The 10,223-nt window shown below is 40.0% G+C and overlaps 1 protein-coding gene across 2 annotated transcripts in view; it reads right to left on the bottom strand.

Moving 5' to 3' along the window:
* plxnb2b (plexin b2b) overlaps positions 1-10,223 on the bottom strand; it is a 161,889-nt gene that overhangs the window by 130,569 nt on the left and 21,097 nt on the right. Inside the window, exon 2 of one of the 2 annotated variants that reach the window (XM_079604427.1) lies at positions 2,127-2,166. The exons of the other annotated variant lie outside the window; for it this stretch is intronic. The gene's annotated coding sequence lies outside the window, so the exon portion shown is untranslated. The remainder of the gene's footprint in view (positions 1-2,126; positions 2,167-10,223) is intronic. 2 annotated transcript variants of the gene reach the window in all.

Genomic DNA, 10,223 nt, shown 5'->3' with positions numbered 1-10,223 from the left:
ATGAAACGAGATAAGAAAAGAAGGAAAAATAATAGACAAGAAGAGGAGAAACGAGACGATAAACAATGTGAAGATAATGAGGTGAGATTGGACAACAAGCCAAGTTGAGGAGACAAGAAAAGAGCACATAATGAGAGACAAACGTGAGATAAGAGATGAGAAAAGTATTGCCGATAATGAGAGACCAGATGGGAAGAGAATGAGAGATGAGACGAGACAAGAGTGACTGAAGGAGCCAAAGCGGAGCAGATGGAGAGAAGTAAAGTAGAAAAGGAGAGCGGCAGCTCGGTCTCACTCATCTGGTGCTAGTGGTTTATTGATCGTAGACAGCGAGTCTCAAAGTCATTTATCACCAGCTCCTCAAGCCCCCGTATGTGTGTGTGAGGGAGATAACTCTTGCGATAGCGGCCATTGCATCCATTATTCCTCACAATGGGCTGTGCCTGGACCTGCCCAACAGCTTGACACAAATACACACACACACACGCGCTCGCTCCCCCCGACACACCGACAAACGGCCTCTTTCTGAAAATAATAAATAAATAACAGCACGTATTGTTTCCCAGGCTTGGCCGAACAGCGAGAGCGAAGCTGCTCCACTGCTGATAGTGAAGCAGAACCCTGAAATACAGCCAGAACACTGGAAAGTGCAAAAGGCTGTGTGTGTGTGTGTGTGTGTGTGTGTGTGTGTGTGTGTGTGTGTGTGTGTGTGTGTGTGTCCTTGTAAACCCTACATTATGAGGACAAAATGTCCCCACAAAGACGGCAATATCCAAAATCCTTGGGGACATTTTTTGGTCCCCATTAGGAAAACAGCTTATAAATCATATTTATAAGTGATGTTTTTTGAAAATGTAAAGATGCAGAAAGTTTTGTGTGATGGGCAGGTTTAGTGTAAGGGGAGAGAATATACAGTTTGTACAGTATAAAAATCATTACGCTTATGTAAAGTAGGCCATAAAACATGAAAGTAAGTGTAAGTGTGTGTGTGTGTGTGTGTGTGTGTGTGTGTGTGTGTGTGTGTGTGTGTGTGTGTGTGTACACACTCAGGTTATAGTACGGTACATCATACTGAGCCAAGCTAACAGAGACAAAAAAAAGATTAAAGTTAATAAAGAAACATGTCAAAATGCACTTGATTTGCTTAATACACGTTTCCTGGTCAAATAAATACAGCCTTGATGAGCATAAAGAGAGTCTTTCACAAACATTTCTTCCCAAAAAAATAAACAAATAAAACAAAGAACGGTTACTTGGTAATTAAGCAAACATGCTCTAAATCTGGCTTAATTCTAGGATGCACTGGCCATTTTTCATGACCCAAAACAATTCACAAATGTTGAAGAAACATTCAGATTTTTTTTTAAATATTCAATTAAATACCACATTAAAGAAGTGAAATGGGTTTAAAGAGATGAAACGGCATTTGCAAGACGTTAACATCGCGTGTGGCAATGTTCAGAACTAAATTGTGTGGGCGGGACTTGAATTTATAAAAGCTCCCCCCACACATGATTTGATTGGATCTTGGAATTTTTGGCTTTAATATTATTGGTTCACATTATTTTGCTCTACCTGTGCAGCCCTTAGAATACATCAACAGAAAAAAAGTTATTTCAGCAGCAGAGATGGTCATTTCTAATTCGTTTTTCAAGAGAAACATAATAAATCTTGCACAATAAGACCAAGGACATGAAGTAAAAAGAAAGTAAATAGGGTCAAGTTGCATTTAATGTCATCTTGAGGAAAAAGCCTGATTTCAGTTACTTCAGAAAAACAGTTTAGCATACTGTCATCCTCCACTAGCCTGACTAATCAAACCCACAGCTCAGAGAGAGAGAGAGAGAGAGAGCCGGTTAAGGATGATTAAATGAGAGGGGGGGGGGGGGGGGTGGGGGGGGGGACGATAAACATTTTAAGCTATCCGACACATTCTCGTTTCCCTTCCAGCGGCTCTTTTCGCTGTGATCCAGAAGCCTGATGTGTGTCAGGATGAATAAAGGTTGTGCGGGAACCTAACCAAGTGCTGCATAGCCATTTCGACAACAAACACCGGACAGGCCGCCAAGCCGTGGCTCGTCTGCCAACAAGATGAAGAGCGCATCTGAAATCAACCATATTCCTACCTTACAGTCTGTCGCCCCAGAGGAGGAGGAGTGGGAAAAGCTGGAAAAAAAATACATTTCTTCATCAGTATCTGCCTCGCTTTTTCCAGTACAAATATTTCTTTCTTGTTTTCAGCACAAACGTATTTGTAAGTCTTGAAAAGGATAGTTCACCTTTTTAGTTCACCTTCATTATCTTATGCAACTTTTCTTCAAGAACTTTTATCTTGCCAAACAGACAGAAACCGAAAGAAAGAGAGATATGTGGAAACGGATAAATACAGGGTAAAACAAATCAAGAAAAAAAAAGTTCTCTCACACCATATGCGCCATTGATTTCCTATTCTCTCGGAAACATTTAATGAGCTTAAGCGAAGAAGGGGAGATTGAGGGAGAGAGAAAGAGACAAGGAAGAAAACAGATAAGGCCTCTCAGAAAATTCCCTGAGAGAGCAAATCATTCAGAAAAACAAGACGGTGCTTAGCAGAGGAACAGGTGTTGGATGTGATGATTCCCACACTGGTACCTGAGCCAAAACCAGCAGGAGTCCGTCAACAAGGAGCAAAGCTGGACCGCATCTGTCCACAAGTCAATCCCAGAGCGTCATCACATCATGCAAAATTAGAGAATGAAAGAAGCAATATGACGCTTTAGATCTTTAGGGGAGGGATTCACTAAGAATGAATTTCACCTGCTAATAACAACATCAACACGTGTTGTTTTTGCACCAGATTCACTAAAACTAAATTACGCAAAACAGTTAAAGTTACAAACAAACACATTTGCGCAAAATGCAATATGCAATATGCAATTAAACTTCTTGAACTAAACTGCTTAGTGAACTGACCCTTTGCCTCAAAGAGCACGGGCGAGTAAGCATGGTTTCAGATAGCAATGTTTCCATAAAAAAATAAAAATAATGCAGACATTCATTACACGTCCGCTGATGCCCTAATCGACGCACTGCTGAGAGCTTGTTTTAGCACTGAAAACTATTTCAAACGATGAAAAGCCATTAGAGAGGCAGATTGTGAGTAATGTGAGATTCGGACATTCTCCCGGACGCCGCCCCATTAGCTTCAGCAGTGCAAGAGAAAGAAATCTGTGGTACATGCAGCCATTACGGCGTCCCTCAGGGCTCGGTATTGGGCCCAGTGCTGGATTTCAGTGATGTGCAGTATTGCTTCATCCTTTCATTTGCAGCCCCAGTGGAACTGGAGACATGTCCCGCTAAACGTTATCAATCAGCTAACAGCAGCCTGTTTAAAAAAATCACTCAAGGCTCACATGGTATTAAAAGCTGCCAATGCAAATGCTAAACAAATACAGTTTCAATCTGTCCCCTTATCTACGAGCGTCAAGCCGTCTAAAGAACATCTGAACACAGGGGTGGGCAGTATGAACATAATGTTAGCGTACACGTAATTCTATACTACGTTAACAATATGCATCACAATATTAACTACCATTTAAATGTTTAGGGTCAGTATATATATAAAAAAATATATATAAAAAAATAGTTTTCAGTAAAGATGCACTAAACTGATAAAATCTGAAAGTAACCACTTATAATATTACAAAAGATTTCTGTTTAAAATAAATGCTCTTCTTTTGAACTTTCTATTCATTGGATAATCCTGAAGGGGGAAAAAACAGGGTTTCCACACAAACATTGAGTAACACAATTGTATTACTGATGATGGTAATAATAATACGTTTCTAGGATCATGCATGTGTGATGATGCTGAAAATTCAGCTTTGATCACAGGATTTACATTGTAGTAATATTTAACACATTATTTGTTTTTATTGTATTTTTTATCAAATAAATGCAGCATTGGTAAGCATAAGAGACTTCTTTCAATGATGTTTAAAAAAATCTTATGTCATGTTTTCAGAGAATTGAATTTTTCACTGATATTCTTATGCTTGCTATTGTTAATAAAAAAAAATGTTTTTTGTATTTAACATAACACGTCACTACATATTTATCATATTATGTTCATTCCAGTTGGATAAGAAAAGTTCAATTAAATTTTATATAAATTCTCCAAAAACAAGTCTATTTATCTTCTAAGGATGATTAGATTTTTACTGAAAAACAATGCAAAAATACTGATTAAGAAAATGATTTTTGCAGTAATCCCAACCTTGAGTTTCTCACACAAATGTGATAAATGATGCGAGGAAGACAAAGAAGAGTCTGTAATGATGTGATGAAGAAAATTATACAGAAGGGAAAAAACACAATGCAGTCTGCAGGCAAACATTCAGATAGAGTGGAAATCCACAGGAGATTCCATAAAAAAAATAATAAAAAAAGTCGAGAGAGAGAGAAATTAGAAGGTGCGAAATGCAAGTGATAGAAGGGATCAAACCTTACTACACACTGGAGTGTCGAGTGAATTCGTGGATTCACAGTTTGGGGTCTGTGAATACAAGTGTATGAATATTTATAAAGGACAGTGAGCGAACGATGCTGAAACGAAACAAGAACATGAGCCAAAGAGTTATCGTTTGCTTAAGCGAAGATGCGTCTTTCTCTCCTCTCGATTCTGAATGAAATGTCTTCAGTGTGTATGTAGCTGTGAGCCGCTGCCCTCAGAGTAAATCTGAGAGGATTTCTGACGGCGAACTATGAGGGGTAGTAAAGGGCATCCGAGAGAGAGAGAGCGAGAGACCGTTTGAAGGGATATGAAAGCCTTGTGCCAAGTGACTTTTCCACCCAGACACTATAATACACTGAAGCTACAAGTAAATGCAAGATCTCAGAGTTTCCTGTGGTTTACCAGCCTGCACTCAACAAACGTGAATATCAACCTGGTGTTTTGATTCGCTACATTCACAGAACTCACTCCTCCATCAAGATGCGGGCAACCTGTAGATGTCAGGAGCTTTTTGTTCAATAAAAGCTTCTATCTCCATAACGGATTCTGAACATGCCGCAACCTGCAGAAATAGAAATCATCGCAGACTTAGCATGAAAACATGGACTCGAGAAAGCTTGACAGACACTTCATTGGTCCATGAAGGATAATTCATAAGGGCTGCTGGGACACCTGCTAACTCTATGGTGACATGAACAAACCAAAATCAAAGTCTTCTTCACAGCTGGGGAGAGTATGAAGAGGAAACGGACCATTCAATGAAAAATTAATGAGAGAAACACTCAACATGGTGGCTGTAGAAAAGCAGAAGAGCCAATTGGTTTATTAGCCACAAAACATAACCAGACCATTGTTTGGAATGGAATGCAAGCATGCTAGTTATTAAATACTGTGTTGTATTATATGTATGTATATATGTAATACAACACATATAATATAACTATCTTGCTTGCATTCCATTCCAAACAATGGAATTGAATGCCATGGAAAAGAATGGAAAAGTTCCATTTACCATAAGTAAACGTAACATATATACATATATAGTTGAACATTTTGGTCAATTGTGAATGATGACAATGTAATTGAAAATGACGTATGATCATGTATATAGTATGCTATTCTGAGCATAATCCTGTTCTTTCCCACGAATACACAAACCTGAGATGGGTATATACTTTATAGGCCTATATATCCATCTCACGAGGGGAATTACCAAGTAGGTTACCAACTTACTTTGAAAATGACAAACTGAGACAAACAAACATCCCAACAGAGTCAACATATCGGCAGCCAAAGAGCTCAATAATGGTTTTGAGGGTTTCTTCCACTCATTAGAACTGCGCTACTGGTGGAACGAGAAGATAAGCGTTGGATCGGTGGCCTGTGACACGCTTGTCCTTATCTGGCGGACCCATCGATCGTCTATCAATACAGAACCCAGAAAAATCAGCGAGACCAACACCTGTTCGATCAGAACAGCCAAATAGCACCTGATGACCTGCAGGACGGCTAGTTAGACAGCCAATAAATGGACAAAGCAAAGGAAGAGACATGGATGAGCGCACACAGAGACCTCTGAAGGCCTGTGACCGAGGCATTACGCTCTGGAGCAGAAGTACACAACCTTTCTGCTGAGAAACACAGGGCAGATGCACAGTAGAGTCCACGCTACGTCGCAGAACGCTGTGAATAAACTCAAAATCTAGCACATCCCTATTTGCTCCCTGCCTCTAGCATGCTAAAGTTTAGCTCTAGCCCTGTATGAACACACTTTCCTGTCGTTTTCAATTAGAACCGCAAGACCTTGATTAGGACAGGTGTTTGATTAGAGCTGCAACTAAACTCTGCAGGAAAGTAGCGCTGCGGGCCAATTTGCATCATATTTGCCATAAATAGTATAATAACAATGCTATGTTCATAACAACTCTTACTTCTTCTGCAGTATATAGTGTATATATACACTGAGCATAGTATGCAAATTTTCTGGTTTAAATTCAGTTCTAAATTCATTTTATGCTAATGAAGTTAGCTAAACACCAAGGTTGCACATGCAAGTTGTTAACATACAAACCTAAATGCAAAGTAAAATAGAATTTTAATGAATTTAACTAATGCAAACCTTCAAGTGCAAAAAGAAACAATATGCGATTATGTCATTTAACTAATACTGGTAATGTTTACATGCAAATGGAGACAATATACGCAATAAGGTCTTTTAACTAATCCTAACGTTCACATCCAAATGGAAACGTGCGATAAGGTCATTTAGCTAATGCTACCGTTCAAATGCAAATGGAAACAATGTACAATACAGTTGTTTAACAGTGCTAACGTTCACATGCAAACAGAACGAGTATGCAATTTGGTTGTTTCGTTAATGTTAACATTCACTTCAAGCGGAAAGAATACGCAATAAGGTCACTCAGGCCCTGTTTACAGCTGGTATTAAGATACGAAAGATTTGGATACGAAGTAGATACGAAGATTTGGTCGATTGGATCACAAGCAGTTGAAGGACACATTCCCGTTTATACCTGGTGTTTAAATCCGTCTCTTTTGCCCACTTTCAACCAATTCTGTCCTGATTTATTCAAGGGAAGGGACTATGTAGTCTTTCGATCTAATGGTCAAACTAAGCTTGCGCAATTTACATTACATTTACGTGTAAATAAGGAGAGCAGCAGCTTTTGTTTCTGCTCTGACAGCCGCAAGATCACACGAACGCTGTGAGTGTGTGTTAGAAATCAGGAATGGTGAGAGAACATCGCGCTTGGTACGTTTTTCATCTTCAAACCAAACTTGGGTCTTCAGCCAATAAAGGTTCAATCCCGTCTGGCTAGCGCACGTCCCATAAAGTTTACGCATCAGGTCAGTAGACTGAGAGAAGGCGGTCAACGGCAGCCGTCACAATTACCAAGCGACAAGCAATAGGTTAGAACGTCCCATTTAACAAAGCTTTGATTCGCATCTTCGTAGACATCGAGGGCGTGGTCTTTGAAGTCCGTGTCCTTTAAAGGATACAGCCTCTGAATTAAAACAGCTTATCAGATCAGGTCCTCTAGCTAATGCTAACGTTCACATGCAAGCGGAAACAATTTGCGATGAGGCCATTTAGCTAATACTTATGTTCACATACAAATGGAAACAATAAGATAAATTCATCTGACTCTGAGGCCAAATACTGGTGTAGACTACGGTATTCCAACATACTCAAAAGTATGTACTTACTTTTTGTGCAGGTATGCAAATTGAGACGCCGCTGTTGATTAGCTAGTTCAGGTGTGTTTGATTACAGCCAGATCTGAACTCTGCAGGAAAGTAGATTTCCAGGAGCATGTCTGCTCTACAGCATTGTTCAAAAATAGACCGTGATTACCGCCAATGGTGAAGCAGATTTGCTGTGGGCAACAGGGTTTGTTCGAAATATACATCCGCTACGAGGAATCATGAAGTACAGGCCTGTCGCACGAAAGCTGCAGTTTCTAAACACGCACAACAAATGCCTGCACACTTATGGCACAAATGACTCTGGGTTGTTTTGAATAAATCAGGCTATTGATTTATTGGTTCAAGATTGTTGTAAAAGGATTGCGGCATCACTGATGTATTAAAACGAGGAAATATCCATTACTAGTAATGGATCGCAAGCCACTCGAGTGAAAATAAAGAGGTTGAATGTTTATAGACACACTTAAACCCAAACATCTTGTGCTTTTACTCCTCTTGGCGAGAAACACCTTCTACCCCTCTCTGCGTCGAAGTCTGGCCCCGAAAACTCGCCCGGTTTTCTGCAAGAGCCCACCGCCGGCCAATAATGAGGGAGAGAAAGAGAGCATGTCAAGAAGTGGATTCTTTCTGCTGAGCGCCATCTGGAAAAGGCGAGCAAGATAAACAAAAACGCTGCTCGTATCCCCTCCTCACATACACACACACACACACACATGCACACGTACACACAAAGCCTTTTGGATTGTCAGGGATTCTGGCTTATCAATTTCCAGCCAGATACAAACCCAAAGATGAGAAAACGCACAATAGCTGGAGCGAGCGAGAAATAAACGAGAAATGTGGGTTTTCAGGCGACAATGGCCGACCTAAAGCAATGATGACTGGGTGTTCTCCTTCCCCACAGACCTTTTTGGATTTCAATCTTGTCAAACTTTGCCCAAAAACCCACACGGTAAATTGGAAAACGGTGAGATCCAACATAGAGTCACACACAAAAGGAGGTGTAAAAATGAGACCTCAATGACACTGTGCAACTCATGCTGTAGAAAAGGGGATCGTGTGAACCTGAAAATGACTCCAGGCTAAATGTGAAGTGGACAGGAAGTCAAGACGACATGTGACACCTTCAGAATCCTAAAATGAATAGCCTATGAAACATTTAAAGGGATAGTTCACCTTAAAATTTAAATTCTGTCATCATATACTCACCCTCAAGTTGTTTCAAACCTGTATGAATTTCTTTCTTCTGCTAAACACAATGGAAGATATTTTGAAGAATGTCAGTAATCAAACAGTTAACTGGTCCCATTGACTTCTATAGTAGTAGTAAAAAAATACTATGGAAGTCAATGGGACCAGTTAACTGTTTGGTTACTGACATTCTTCAAAATATCTTCCTTTGTGTTTACTTTATCAGCAAGATGGTAGAAAACTACATTTCTTGTCTATTCCACCCACTGCTACTTGTACCAACGACGGAAATAAGCGCAGTTACAATAGCTTAATATGTGCTTAATATAAACAGCTTAATATAGCGTTGCTATAGAGAGTGACAATATTGTATTGCAATAGGTAGCACTTCAAAGACAATACCAAATCAAAACTAGTTTGCACATTATTAGTAGATGTATGAGATTATAAAAACTTATACCATTAATTGTACCCAGCATGTAAAATGTTACGAGAGAGAGAGAGAGAGAGAGAGAGAGAGAGAGAGAGAGAGAGAGAGAGAGAGAGAGAGAGAGAGAGAGAGAGAGAGAGAGAGAACCAAAGAGGAGATCTGAAAAGGGCAGAGCAACCATTTCAATCTTCTTTTATCCCTTCCGTGACCATGTGACTAGAACCCAAATGTGAGAAATTCAAAGCTGACCAATCAGTTAATTACAACTTCCCCCATTGTACTAAAGGTGTGAAAATTGCATACCCCCAAAGTACACACATCTTATGCCTACAGGCCTTGATCACTATCAGCACCTCGATGCCTTTAGGGACTCCAAATGGTCATTGGGGAAAGAGGGGGTGAAAAAAAAATAAAGCAGATGTCTTTGCTCATTTCAAATATCTTGGATTATTTTCAATCCTACACCACCAATTCACTGTATTCCCTCTTGATTTTACAAACTCACCACTCTTTCTATACTAACTTGTGACGTGGCCTATGATTCAATAAGTGTCATCGTCGTACAGTCTACAACATGTCGTACACAAGTTTATTAGATCCATGCCGTACAGTGTGATTTGTAATGATCTTATAGGATTGCTGAAATCGCAGGGATAACGCTGCTTCGCTTTCTCAATAATGTGTGCAAGAAACGAGATGACACCTTCCCCCAAACCCGCACTAGCATCAGCTGACCTGTATTGTTCAAGCGTTGAGGGGCTCAGGTGGCAGGTGAGATCTGGGGGCGTTTGACAAATAGAAGCGGTCAGATAACGGTACGCCAGCATCTCCCAGAAGAGGACGTAGACGGTGAAGAACCAGGCGGCTGTCCGTTCACATTGA

This window comes from Phoxinus phoxinus (assembly GCF_949152265.1).
Source record: "Phoxinus phoxinus genome assembly, chromosome: 25".
Lineage (NCBI taxonomy): Eukaryota > Metazoa > Chordata > Actinopteri > Cypriniformes > Leuciscidae > Phoxinus > Phoxinus phoxinus.
Note: the sequence above shows the minus strand (reverse complement) of the source record. Positions and strands in the feature narration are given on the sequence as shown.